Source organism: Aotus nancymaae, unplaced genomic scaffold, assembly GCF_030222135.1.
Source record: "Aotus nancymaae isolate 86718 unplaced genomic scaffold, 86718_ANA_hifiasm-v0.15.2.pri h1tg000016l, whole genome shotgun sequence".
NCBI lineage: Eukaryota > Metazoa > Chordata > Mammalia > Primates > Aotidae > Aotus > Aotus nancymaae.
In genome coordinates, this window is record NW_026988428.1 from 76,638,915 (window position 1) to 76,653,929 (window position 15,015).

Below are 15,015 nucleotides of genomic sequence, written 5' to 3' on the forward strand. Positions count from 1 at the left end.
TTTACTATTTTTTTTTCAGTTCCATTCTATCGTTTAAAGGAACACTTCTACTTTCTGAGGGTCTCATTTCTTACAGTAATGAGTATTAGTTGCCTAATATCCAGGGCAGATGTCAAAATTAGTTAGATCACATTATATACTGGCAATTCTGTTCTCAACCAACTCAGGGACTTTAAGGACTTAAGAACGGTGAGATTCAGCAATTGACCTCAAGGAAATGATACACAGAGAATCTCTTGACCAAGCTCCACAGTTTTCTTTGAACAATTCACCCAAAGTTCTTCAATACAGAATGCAATAGTGTAGCCCAACAATTTTTGCTTATGTCTGGTTTGAAAGGAGACTACATTGAAGTGATGTAAAATCAGTTATTAGACTCTCTTCAAAGAAAAAAGCCTTGTATGACAAGTGGCAGAGAAATCAAACCACTGGAATGAAATCATAACTCTTACTGTCATATTCATGCTTAGTGAGTATTTGAGAATTTATACCTGGCAACTTAGTTAAAAGCGATCATACATTTATGTATTGTAAAAGGTATGGTTCTGAAGGATGAAAAGGAGGAATCTGGGAGGAGAGAAAAAAAGGAATATCAAGCAAGTGGATTCCAATAGTTTAAAGGGTCCCCTGAGAAGAATTCTTTTTTTTTAAAGACAAGTCCAAGGGAACTGTTTGTTCCATAAGAAAACAATATGGTTCTAATAATATAAGAAAAAATGATTTTGATCCATGAGAAAACGGGGAAGCGTAGAAATAAATTAACTTGGCAGGGCTAAGGATTGCTTTGAAATGATCTCAGAAGTGGAAAGTTTGCCAGGCTACCAGTGAAAAGGATGGAAAAAAATGGAAATAATTTGCTTAGAAAACCAGAAAAGCCAAAGTAGGAAATGAAATGCAGCTCTCAAAGGGCATAAAGAGAAACAGAAAAATGCCATGTATTAGTTAAATACTTAAGACATAAATGAGAGATATAGAAAAACATCCTTCATAAGTGAAAAAAGAAAGCTAAAAATATGGGATACTTAAATGCTAAACTTAAAAAAAAATTTAAATTGTGAAAACAATTTCTCACATCGCATCTCTGTATTCATACATAAATCGTTTTGTATGGATTTTGGAAAGCATTTTGGTGCATTTTCTTCCAGACCTGAGTCATATAGAACTTGAAGTGTGGCTAGTTCAAATGGAGATATGCTGTAAGTATAAAATACGCACTAGATGATGAAGATTTAGTTAAAAACCTCATGAATAATGTTATATTGATTACATTTGAAATTATTACATTTTGGTTAGTTATGTTAAATCAATATAGTAAAATTAATTTCATCCATTTGTTCTTAAAAGTTTTTACTGTGTCTTCTAGAAAATTTAAAATTGCATGAGTGGTTCATATTATGTTTCTATTGCATAGTGTCATTCTATTTTTTGTCTTCTATATGAACGATCAGGAAGTCTTTGTTAAACCAAGATAGCTGTAATAATCATCTGAACTTAATCAATTAAAATAGGAGTGAAAATGTCATAAGAAGCAGTTAAAAAGATTATGATTTTATCTTGGGAATGTAATGAAATTATAAAAATAATTCTATTATAAGATTTAAAATACAATTTAAGTTATACTTGCAATATTATACCAACTCTTAGAAGAAAACGTCAATAAAGTGATTTGGGGTGATGTGGGGCAGACAATTTTTTAAAAGAAAATGAGAGCTTAAGTACTACATCTTTGACCTCACGTTTGATTTTTTTGGTAACAATTAAAAAAGGAAATATTTTGCAAAAATATTTGAAGGGTTCATCAATTCCTCAACAACCTCTCTTGAGACTTTAACTGTTATATCATTCTCTTTTGCAGGGCCTGTCTCATATCATCCTTGTTGACTTTCTCTTTGGTGTTTACCACTCTCACTCCCCAGCTCCTTATCTGCTAGTGGTTTTGCATGTGATTTGTGTAGCTCTCCAAACTGCCTCTCATACTTCGTGAACTCTTGCAACTTAGTGACTTAGACAGTGAATATGTGGGTAATGAGGACCCCTGCATATATTTACATAGCCAGGATGACACGGTATTACAGGTCCACACGACACTGCCACTTAATACTACAACACAGTTATTTTTCCTTATCTTTAGGAATTCTTGTTTTGCATGCTTTTTACAAGTACTTTAAAATTCTTTAGAAACGTCGTCTTAAGTGAATAACTGCACAATAACCTCTCTTATGAGTAAACCGTAATCTGTAATTTATGGACTCATTCCCTATTATTGGATGTTTATGCTGCTGCTTTTTTCCTCCTTTTGCTATTATAAACCATGTAGCAAATAACCTCTCGGAACATAAATCTTTATTACATTCCCGTTTTTGTTTCTATAGATACCTAGAGGTGTCATTAATTACAAGGTAAAAATTATAGACATTTTAGGCTGGGTGCAGTGGCTCATTCCTATAATCCCAGCCCTTTGTGAAGCTGAGGTGGGTGGATTGGATTGCTTGAGGTCAGGAATTTGAAATCACCCTGGGCAACGTGGCAAAACCCTGTCTCTTCAAAAAATTAGCCAGGCGTGGTGACGTGCACCTACAGTCCCAGCTACTTGGGAAACTGAGGTGGGATTACTTGAGTCCAGGAGGACGAGGTTGCAGTGAGTTGAGATAAAGCCACTGCACTCCAGCATGAGCAATAGAGGGAGACCCTCTCTCAAAAAAAGTTATAGACATTTCAATCCAAACTGCCAATGGTTTTCCTGAATATTAATAGTAGTTTATGCTCTTACTAGCAGCATATAACCTCATGGAATCATACCTTTGCCAACACTGAGTATTACCAAGAAAAATATTTTTGCTAATCTAATACATGAAAATAATATCTATTTATTTTAAATTTGAATTTCTTTGATAATGGCTTAAAATGTTTATTAACTATGCACAATTCATTTTTTTTTGAATTCTCCGTTTATATTTGTTTTTCATTTATCTCTGGTGGATGTTTGTGTACTTTATTTGTAAGAGGATTTCTTCTATATTAAAGGCATTAAGCCTTTGTCTGTCATATTTGTAAAAAGTTAGATTTTTACTTTTAAAATTATTGTTAAGTAGTTTAAACATATACAAATAAATAGAGAATATTTGTAAGAATTCTGTACACTAACCACAAGTCTTACATATGACCTTAGCCAAAAGGCTGAGAAACGATCACTACCAGTTTTAAAATCTTAAAGTTTGTCATATTTTGCAAAACATTTAAGAAGTAATATACCTGGTGGAACTCCCACACTGCTCATTGCCATGCTTCTCTCTGTCCCCAACCAGAAAAGCCTGTCTTCCTCCTCCTTCTTCCTCTTCTTCTTCTTCCTTCCCTCCTCCTCCTTCTTCCTCTTCTTCTTCTTCCTTCCCTCCTCCTCCTCCTCCTCCTCCTCTTCTTCTTCCTCTTCTTCGAGATACCATCTCACTCTGTCACCCAGGCTAAAATGCAGTGGTGTGATCATGGCTCACTGCAGCCTTAACCTCCTCGGCTCAGGTGATCCTCCCACCTCAGTCTCCCAAGTAGCTAGGACCACAGGCACGCACCACCACGCATGGCTAATTTTTCTTTTTTTTGTTGTTGTTGTTGAGATGAGGTTTCGCCATGTTGCCCAGGCTGGTCTCGAACTCCTGTGCTCAAGCAATCCACATGCCTGAGCCTCCCAAAGTGCTAGGATTACAGGCATGAGCCACTGTGCCCAAAAAGCCACTTCTTCAGGCATCTGACTGATGGTAGTTCCTGTGCATGTTTTTATACTTTTACTGCATACTCATTGTTAAATGAATGAATAAAAGTATGATTTATATGAATTATGGAGGGTGAAGTCAGTAGAAATAAAATGAGTAAGGAGGAAAGGAGATTGCTTTACAACTCTCCTTTTTACCTTTTAGAAAAAAGAACTGACTCACTTGGTAATTGACTGAACATGGGGATGAGACAGGTGAAGGAATTAGGAATGGTTTTCAAGCTTAGCTTCTAAATGATTCATTGAGATAGAATTAATATTAATAGAAACAGGGAATCCAGAAAGATGATGAATTTAATTTTAGACATATCAAATCACTATGAAGACCCTGAGGACCACATCCAATAGGCATTTGCAGGTCAGAGTAGTCATATATGGAGAAACAGATTTTGGACACGTTTTCAAAATGAAAATCCATCCATTTAAGAAAGCGGAATTAACAAGAGAAAGAGAAAAATGGAATAGCAGAGGCCCTGGGAACTTCATATTAACACATCTATTTAAGGAGGCAGTAAAGAGAAGAGGCATTGTTTAAGGGGACAGAGGAGCAGACGGGAAGATACGAGGTCTGAGTGAGCAGTGCCACAGAAGCCACGGGAGAAGTGAATGCCACTGAGTGGAACACAACATTGCAGGGGAAGAACGAAGACCAAAAATTAGGCACTGCCCTTTAGACAATTCCTCAGTGACCTCTGGGAGTAGAGTTTCTACAGAGCACGAAGTGGGACAAAATACTGATGTTTGGAAAAGAAGAGACTGCTTGAACAGACCACTGATTGAAGAAGCATGGCGATGGCAAGCAAACACAAATAAGGTTGTAAGTAGAGTGAATAGTGGAGGAGACTTATTTTCTGGATTTTTATTCTCGAATTATTAGAAGGCTGTACATGCTTATAAGCAGAGGGGGAAAGTCTGTGGACCGGAGAAGTTGAAGGTACAGTGGGATGGGAAAGGGGGAGTGTGCAGGATCAGCCGTGTTTATTGAGGGAGGAGTTTTCCAGAAGAGATGAAATAGGTGGTGTGGCTGACTTGAGTAAAAGAGCCTGCCCTCTCTCTGAGACTATCATTTCTCATCAAGACTGCGGAAGAAATTGAGGAGGGAAGGGAAACGGAGTGCACGAAGGAAGTGGAGTAATAGGGAATAGGCTTCACATCCCCAGCGTTCTCCACTTGCACAAGCTCAGACTGAGAGCAAGCTGCCTGTCTGCCGGGCCAGTAGTGACACAGCCCCTTTCAAAAGCTCCAGACTTACAAAAAAAAAAAAAAAAAAAAGGAAAAAAAGGTAGCTTCAGGACTGACATATGGCAGTTGCATTCTGGGATTGGGCTACAGCTGGCCCTGGCCATGCCCCTCTGAGGGTTGTTGGAAGAGGCGCTTTCTTGTGTTCACAGGTGGAGGAGCCCAGTTGGGCCCAGCCCAGCCACAGACACCCTTCCTTTGGGCTGTGAACTCGACTGCATGGTCAAGCAAGCCTAGGGCAGCCTGAAACCAGTGATGAAAATCCCTGGCATTTCCTCTCATAACCATTTCCAAAGGGCTTTCCCCAAATATGATCTCATTCCATTCTCATGGCGCCACGGCATTTTCATCTCCAATTTAGAGACGCCAATCTTTAAGAGCCTCTAGAGGAGGCCATGCGGCTAATATGTATCTAGACCTGCTGAAACCTGGGCTCTTTCAGCCATCTCACATGGTGTGCATCTGACTGATCCCCTTTGGTGGTGAGAAGGTGGGCCCTGGGACTGGGGAGATGAGAATGACAATAAAACCTGTATTAGCCATCCCGTCCGAGCTTGCCAAAGTCAGCCCGCTCTGTCCGTGCGTCTGGAAGCCATTTCCATTTCTACTAGAAGGAACTGATGTCGCCTATAGATTAAAAATCTTCTCATGAAAATAGAAGCAGAGCAGGCAATTGTTACGTGTTTGGTGATGGTGCTGGTGTGTAGGACATGAAGAGTAAGGAGGAATGTCTAAAACTACATTTATCAATGTTAAGCAAACTTCGTTTCTTGGAACAGAAGAGGGAAGCGGCTGACTTCCTTCATCTTCACCTTGGATGTGTGAAGGTCTGCCCCAGGTGAAGGGCTCTGACCAGATGTGTGACCCTGGGCAAGTCACTTCATCCCTCTAGGCTTGAGCTTCCTTTCCTGGAAAACAAGGTTGCAATAACTTCCTAAGATCTGATGAACTCGAATAGTCTCTGAGTCCAGGATTCTTAGGAAAATGGAAATCATTAGAGCGGGAAGGGAAGAGTTTCTTCTTGGGAACTTCTGGTTCAGGGACTGCCTTTCTGAAGTGGCAGTTAAATCATTAATTGGTCTGTGAAAAAAACATCATTTTCTTAGGGATGGAGGGTGCCCTTACACTATTTGCAAAACTAGCTAACTAACCACCTAACTAACCAACTAGCCAATTAACTACCTAACCAACCAGCTAGGTAGCTAGATTAACTAACTAACTAACTAACTAACTAACTAACTAAAACTAACACTTGAACAGCGACCACAGTGTGGGGAAGGAGCCATCACAAATACCCTTTTCTTCTGTTGCAAACAGTGACGGCTCCTGCAGCTGGATGGCAGCCCCGGGATGTTTCCTGACATAACCTGTAACTGCTTGGTGCTCCTCAGCTTGCAGGGCACAGGCAATTTTGGTTTCATGTGGCCATGCCAAGTCCAGAGAGAGGCCCCATCTGCACTTTCAGTCACGTGACCTGGTGACTCAGGCCCTTTCTGGTTCCTGCTTGTCAGAGTATGGGAAAGGTGAGAAAACACTCTTCAGTGGCTCTCTGGGAGGGTCCAGGGTTGAGCAATAGTTTGTTATTATGTAGTTTGCCCTGAACACTTTTCATGTGCGCATAATAAAGTTATCTTATAGTGCCAGAATTGCCATTTTCAGATGATGTCTGCAGAGTTGCTGTGTTCATCTCCTGTCTCCAGGAGTAAGCCAAAATCATCTAAGGAGGAAAAAAATCTACATTTCACCACTTCCTTTATTGAAATAGTTTGGAATTTAACCACCTCATCACCAGAAATGTCTTTTATGTTAACCTGAATCCACCCTGCCACGTTTAAGCATAATTCCTCTTACTCTGGTAGACAGAGTGGAAAATTTGTTCCATGATGGTAGGAATGTCTACATAACCTTAAAAGAAGATGCTAATTCCAACTTTATTTTCTCTTCTCTGCCTATTTATAGCCTCTGTTCTTTCAAACTAGGTTTCAGATCTACCTCCATAAGGAATCTTTCACTGTTGAACCCCTCCTTTCTACAAAAGAGACCAGAACACACAGGCTCAGAGTTTATTTTCTCATGCGCTTGTTCTTGTTGATGTGCTATTTTGAGTCCATTTCAGGGCACTGTGCTCTGTATTTGCAGGTGGGATGGATTCTCTTTAATACAATTGTGGTGTTGTGAAAAGCGCTCTGGCCTTGGAGTCAGGAATCCTGGATTTGTCACTTACCAGTCATTATTTGAGGCAGGTCCTCAACGTCTGAGAGGTTCAGATTATTCCTCTGGAAATCAGAAAATGGAGCTCTAACTCCTGGAGTCACTGTCAAGATAAATGAAGGAATGTATGTGAAAGTGATGAGGCTTGCACTTAACAGGTGGCCCATTGACACTCATTCACATACTCTGAGGCAGGGCCCATAACTTCTATTTCTATTGTTTTTCTCCTTAAGGCCTCACTACACTGCTCTGCCCACGGCATAAGCTTAATGAGTGCCACAAACTGACCATCTATTTGGTAGTTGAGGATAAGCAAGCTGGAAAAGGCTTAGGGCCACTTTACGGCCTGGGTGAAGTCTTGAGAAGTCCAGGATGTGGGTCCCCACTCCAGGTAGGTCACAGGAGATGGCTCAGTGTGTGACTCTGAGCCAGGGAACCAGGTGAGTGGCAGGATCCATGAAATAGGAATCTAGGGGAAACAAAGGATTGGTCCTAAAAGAGATGTCTGGCACAGGTATGTGCCAGAGAAAAGGGGGCCAGCCATGCTTCTACTATAATCTGTTCCTTGTAACTTCACTGGCTCTTAGAGCTCACCTTTGCACTGCCGGCTCTATATTCCTGCGTCACTTCAATAAGCCAATTTCCGGCCCTTATCAGGACCATGGGAGGTGGAGTTTCTTTATCCAGGTGCTCAGTTTGATTACTTAGGAGGGATAGATGTGATTGATGCTAAAGTAATTTCTTTTCCCAGGAAAACGCAGGCTTTTGCCTCCACCTGGTTCCTTAGCCCGTCCTGCACACATGGGTCAGAAGCTCCAAGATGGCTGGGGCGATGCTCCAGTGAGAGCAGGTGACAAAACCCAGCACCGATCCAGTTTGACTCCAGGGTGAAATGGGCAGGGATGACTCAGGGGTTGAGGAACCCGCTCCACAAAGGCTCTGTGGAAGGAAATGATGTCTGGGTGGGAAACAGACTTGCAGCCTTGGGATGAACTAAGCCTGGAGAGATTACTGATGGCAAAGGAGGGGTTTATTTGTAGAGGGCGAGGTCTTCTCTTTTTCCCACTAGGCCTGATGAATGGAGAGGTGAGGAAAGAAGCCTGTTGGGAGGTCAAATCTACTCCCCAGCTCATCTCTTCAGTCAAAGCCTGGCAGAAGCTGCTCATCTATCTTTCTACCATCAGTTCCCTGACTCAGGAGAGGATACCAGTGGTAAATCAGTGCTTGCATGTGGTGAGTTCTGTTTTGTGGACCCTCACATGCAGACAGCCAAGCTAAACGCATTCCTCAGCCACACTGTTGTTAGTAGGCTGTGCAAAGTCACATTCTGGTTTTATTTTGGTCATTTGCCTTTTTCCTTTCATCCCTTATCTTCACTTCCATTTCCCTTGTGTACCTCCCTTCCCTATTCCACGCCCTACCTGTACCCCTGACTCACTCATGGGATTCTAATGACGGAACAAGAACCCCATGCATGTGCCCCTATGGCTTTGGCAAGAGCTTCTCTGGGTATATACCAGCCTGTGGAGTCGCTGGGCCATAAGGCATAGGAGTACTTCATTTCACTAAATACTGCTTTGTTGCTGTCCAGAATGGCTGTGCTCCAGCAGTGAATGAATGAGCTTATTTCCTGGAATCTTCTCCAGAACTTGCTATTACCTGGCTTTCTAATCTTTGTATACTGGGTGTGTATAAAATAGTATACCACTGGTTTTAAATTTGTATTTTTCTGATTTCTAGGAGGGTTACATATCTCATATCTTATTTGTTATCTATTCTCTGAATTGTGTATTACATGTTTTTCCCATTGTTCTTTGGGGTTTCCAGTCTTTTTCATGTTGATTTGCAGGAGTTTTTTGGTATATATTAGATATATAATTATCTATGTATGTACATACTATAATCCAATTTTGAAAGCAAGATTATACTTTGTAGCCTGATTACTATTTTAATTTCTATAATGGTTATTTATCTATGCAAACTTTCAATGTCTTCTTCTTTGATACTTTATAAATTCACTACAATGTGTCTAGGTGTGCACCATTCCCCCATCTATGTTGTACAACATTCTATAAGTCTTTCCAATTGAAGTCTCTCATTTTCTTTAATTATAAGAAATAATATTCATTTCTTTAAGTATTTTCCCCTTTCATTGTTTTTTTGGTCTTTTTGGAGGCATCTTTTGTATGGTTAGTGATTCTTCTACTTCTCTAAATCTTAACTTTCACTTTTGCTTCTTTTTTTAGAAAGAAATTAAAATTTATATGGTATTTATTTATTTACTCTTAATAAAAATAAGTCTCATAATGTTCCCGTGTATTTATTTCACTTCTTCCTGGAGTACTTCTTTTAAGAGAATACTGAAAAAGGTTTTACGTGTGCCTGAGATATCATTAATTTGCCCCCAAATTTAGAGACAGCGTAATTGGAGTTAAAATTCTAGGTTGAAGGTTTGTCTTTCAACATTGAAAAATTTATTCTATTACCCACATCCAATGTTGATAGTAAGGATTCCTGGTTGTCCCCCAATACCTTAGCCCCGTCGCAGGGGATCTGAACCTTCTCTCTGGAAATCAAGAGAATGTGGAGAGGATCTTTGGAGGCTAAGTGATGGTGTGCTGTGTGGCTTGCAGGAGTGGCAAGAGGACCAAGAGCTAATGGGGTGGGGTGGGCAGGACAAGGCACAGTGAAGGAGATGTACAGGCGGGGGGTGGCTGGCAACGGCTGATTTTTTCTGCAGAACCCTGGAAGGGTACCAAATTCTAAATTTAGAGGACCAAAAAACTCTAGATTTGTTGGTAGGCAAGAGTGAGACACAGGCTGAAACTCCCCACTTCTCTACCCTATCATGGGAGAAGAATTGCTCCTCTGTAAAGAAACTGAACAACCTGTTCCTGGTGTGGGAGCTGATGGCACATCAAGGCTCCATTTCCACTGACCCTGTAGTGGAGCCTGGTAGTCTGCATGACCTCCGGCGTAATCTGAGTTCAGTCAGTTTTACTTGCATCACAAATTGGTAGGCATTTGGAAAAAACTATGAAATGCAATTTAGAAAAAGAGAAATGGCTTCACAGGAAAACAAGAGTTAATTTAGGATGCATAAGGAACTTGAAAGAAACTCTAATTTGTATATTCAGAGCCATTTATGAAGATATCACATCAATTAAAAGAAGAGAATGATATAAAAGCACTAATTAAAAAGTTGAAGGATAAAATAAAGGAAAAGTAAAACAAAAAGAGAGTTAAAAAAAGGGGAAGGGGCAAAAAGGTGACATGTAGACTAACCCAGGGAATCAACATCTAACTGATAAAAGCTCCAAAAAGAGACGAAGATAACGGATGACGGAAGGAATTACGGAAAAACATTGCAAGAGAATTTCCCAGAGTTGAAGGACACAAAATTTAAGAAAGACATATTCACTTTGTGCTCACTACGATAAAGAAGAGTTGGCAAAAGCAACATCATAAAACTCAGGACACTAATACTGAAAAGAGAGCTCTTAAATGTTTTCTGAGAGAGAGAAATGGAGAAAAAATAACATGAACTTACAAATAAATGAGCACCAAAGATTTCTAACAGCAACACAGTTTGCTAGAAAACAGTTTTTAACTGCTTTAAATTATGGAGGAATTTGATTTCCCCGTAGAATTCTTTATTATTTTTCTTATTATTAGATGAGTATCCTTATATATCAACTTAGAATCCTATACTCCTCAGGAATATCTGTGAAATTTGAAGGCAGAAGAAAGGACATTTTGAGACAGATAAGGAGTCAGAAGGCTTAACTTTACATACCTTGTTTTTGGAAGTCATTTGAAAACACACTCCTGCAAAATAAAAAAGTAGACGAAGCCAGAGGAAGACATAAAATTCCAGAAGGAGTATATTCAACCTGCAATCATAGTGAAGAGTAACACACAATGACAGTTTTGCTGCAGGTCCGGAGAGACCAGTGTAGATTTTACAGCTGAAAGCAACACCAATTTGTGTCTTCAAATGATTTTGAAGACATGTAAGCACAGAGATGTTAAGTCAGTTGACCAATATCTCTCCATGGTAAGTAGTAAGCTAGCGATCTGGACCCAACCTGTCAGCCTTTGTGCTTCTCCTGGTCACCTGTCTTAAAGTTATTAACGATTTCCATTAGGAAAATGAAAATAGTGGTACATTCCATGTATGCTAAACGCTTATTTGTTATAGTCAGAATGCAAGAAATATTATGTAAAATTGCTAAATTAAGAAACAGCTTTATAGAAATCAAGAAATAGTTTTTAGAGAAATAAAAATAACTACCAGGAGAGAAAATTCAAAGAGAATGAAAGGTGATTAGATAGAGGGAGTGGGCAAGGGGAAGCAGAGAGGGCAGTGGAAGAGGAGAGGGAAGAGGAAGGGAAGAGACTGCTGTTTTGCATTTTAAATCACCTGTCTCTTAGAAAAATTCAATTATGTGCATGAATTATTTGAAAAACTTTAAATCTGTATATCTTTTAAAAGAGTAAATGGGGCTTACTTGGAAGATAAGCCGAAAGGGGAATTACAGTAATGTGCAAAGGAGCAGAAGAGTTGGAAGTTCATGGCCTGGTGGGGAAAGGTATGATTTAGTGGCTGGACTCTAGGGTGGTTGTTTTGGCCATGGGGGGGAAGGGGGGAGTGGCTGGAGGTGACTCTGGAAAAGTGGGCTAAGGCAAGGCTGTAGAAAGCATCGAATGCCATGCTAAGAAGTTTGGAATTTCCTCTGTTGACCATGGGGAACTATGGAAAAAGTTTTGAGCAATGTGATTCCATCTGTGTTTCAGAAGGATGATCCTTATGGCAAAATGTGGTAGGATTTGGAGTGTGGGAATGGCAGGAAGTGGGAAGGCCAGATTGGAGGCGGTTACAAGCTTAAGGATATCTTCAGGGTCCGAATTAAGGCTTTCAGCGTATGTAGAAAACTGAAGTTCCATAATTGCAACTTGAATCAAAACTCTTTCACCACTTTCGCCACCGTCCTGTGCACTGGGCTGTCCTCTGCCCAGGGAGACACTGATGGGTCAGTATGTGGGTGGGTCACAGGGAACTGCCCACTCCTCCTCATTCAGGGGCCACTAGAACCTCCTGCCAGGTCCCAGTCTCACTTCGGCTTTTCAGAATCTTACTCCAAACAATTTCTTGGCCACATTTCAAGACATGTCTTAGTTTGTAGCACAGGATTTTTACCAATCTGTCTCCAGCCCCCTCCACACCCTTTAATGATTCCATTGGTTTTTATAAGTAGTTTTCCAGTTTTTTCCTCCTGCCCTGCCAACTCATCTAGGAAGCAGGATTTTTTTCTCCTTTTTTATTATTAGAATTTAAAAAATAGTAAAATGGAAAAAATGAATGCTTTTGCACTTCTGGCCTCTTGCTTTCGAGGTTCACACCCACTGGCACCTTCCCTCTGAGGCTCACCAGCATTCCACACTGCTGGGCGTGTGTCTGTGTGACTAGGAGCCCTTGGTCGCTGTCTCCTGTCATCATAATCTCCCCCGCTACCTCCTCACCTGCTTCCATCCCTCCCTTTCTCCTGCCGGCTGGTTGCTAGGCAACACAGCTCAGGGGCAAGAGAAGCTGGCCGGCAGTACCCCACGGAAATAGTGGCTGCTTGTCTTCCTCTCCCAGCAGCCTGGCTGGGAGTTGAGCAACTTGCTGAAGGTCAAAGGCAGCCATCCATAGCTGTGTCATTCCCTCCACTAGGTGTAAACCTGACACAACAGGGGAAATACTTGAAGGTAGGGAATGGGGTGATGTAGGGCAATTAGCTTTCCCTTCGTACCTAAGAGGGTGTGTGGCTCCTGCCTTCCGGCAGAAGCGGGTAAAGGTGAAGATGAATTGGTCCTTTTGCATTTCAGGAATGTGAATTTTATTTCCTTCCACACCTCTCTGTCCAGTAGCCGGGCTTAATAATTAGAGTCAACCCTGCAAAATGACAAATTCACTTGTTGACAGAGGTTGAATTTTTTGAGTTGGGGTCCATTTCTCTGGTTCCAAGCACAATCTGGGGACTTGCAGCAGGACAGCCTCTGGGAGCTCGTTAGACACGTGACCTCAGTCCCATCCCAGACCACCGAACCAGAAGCTGCAGTTTTTAATAATAGCCAGGTAATTTGGTTGCATGCTGATCAAATGCTGTTGATTCAGTCATGTGTTCTTGAGACTTCTTTCTTTCCCGCTCAGCATCACGGAGTTCTATCTTGGGTCTTTCATGGGTTGGGTGAGGTATCTCTCAGCCTGACACAAACCTCTTCCCTTTCTCCGTCTCTCCTTATCCTACACAGGTGTGAGACAAGGCACATCCAGATATGTTACCTCCCTTATCCTCCTTGGGCTAACAAAGCAGAGATTATGAGTCTATATTTAAACAATGAATCCCAATTTTATTGATGAAGAAATTACCTAGTATGTTCAAGGTTACAGAGCTTCAGTGGACTCGCCCTGGGGATTGCTGAACAGCTTGCTTTCACCTTCTTTTCTTATGTATCCTAGGCTAGAAATTCTGTCCTTTTAAACACTTATCTCCAAAGAGTCTTACTGAAAAAAAGCAATCAGAAACATAATGTTGGGTTTGGTTTGAGTCATAAATTCCACCACGTAGGGATGAAACTAAGGACTTTTTCCTGAGCCTCTGCAAATGATTCCAGTAGTTCAGAGGCCTTTTTGAACAAGAGGTTACATGGATTGAGTTTCAAAGAAAAGAATGTCGAAAGACATCTTCCAGCTGAGAATGGTCTCCAGATGTGAGCACTGCTCTTCCAGATGTGTGGATGAATGGGGTGGGACTGAGATGCCTCACATGTCTGCAAAATGAAATGGAAAAACCTCTCTCAGCCACAGGGGAAAGTAGGACAGGGGGAAGATAAACGGAATCCAAGTTAAACTCTTCACGGTGGGGCCAGACTAACTCGGAGAAATCATTCCCGTGTGGGCTGATATTTTAAATATGCAGTATGTGTAGAGGCCACGCGTCAAACTGTGCTGCTGAACAGAAACTCAGAAGGTATTGTGTCTGCAGGAACTCACTCTTCTTAGACCTGCATAAATCTGACTCAGGCCCTTAGAGGAGCCTCATCAAGAACTGTTGAGACTCCACACAGATCTAGCCGGACAGGCAGCGAGACTTACTCAGGGGAGCGGAGAACAGAGCCCAGAATGCGGAAGGGGAAGGAGCCAGAAATCACACAGTCCTTTCTTTCTTCAGCTTCTGAATCAGCAACTCATTCTCTCAGGGATTGCTGGGTTTGTTTCTTTACAATGGCCAGAAGGTCCCATGTTTCTCAGATGAGTAAATCTGAAACCACAGAAAACCGAGGACTTGTGGCCAAGTCTTCTTGGTTTGTCACATCTCTGAAAATCTGAGCCATTGTCAAATTCCTGGCTGCAGTGAATTAAACTCCTTTATTTCCCTCTGCCAGCATCTTCACCTTCTCCAGGAAGATCTGCCAAAGGACTGCTCCAGGTGCAGGTTCACCCACCTCCCCACTTTCCCAAACCGTCCACTTTATCCATTTAGAGGTTGTCCCTGAGTCGCAATTTCCATGTCACTATGGAAGTGTAAAGTGATCTTTATTCCCCCTAACTTCTCTATTTTTCAGCAACACAACTCACTCACTCTGTACTGGTTCAACTGGTGAGAATTCATATTTTTATTTCCATCTAACGTTTCCCAGGATCTAAACAACACAATCTGACAAAACAGGTTAGTTTAAGTTGCTAATTATTTACATTATTAAAATATTATTACATTTGCACGTGTAATGATGTCTACATACTGATTACACACACA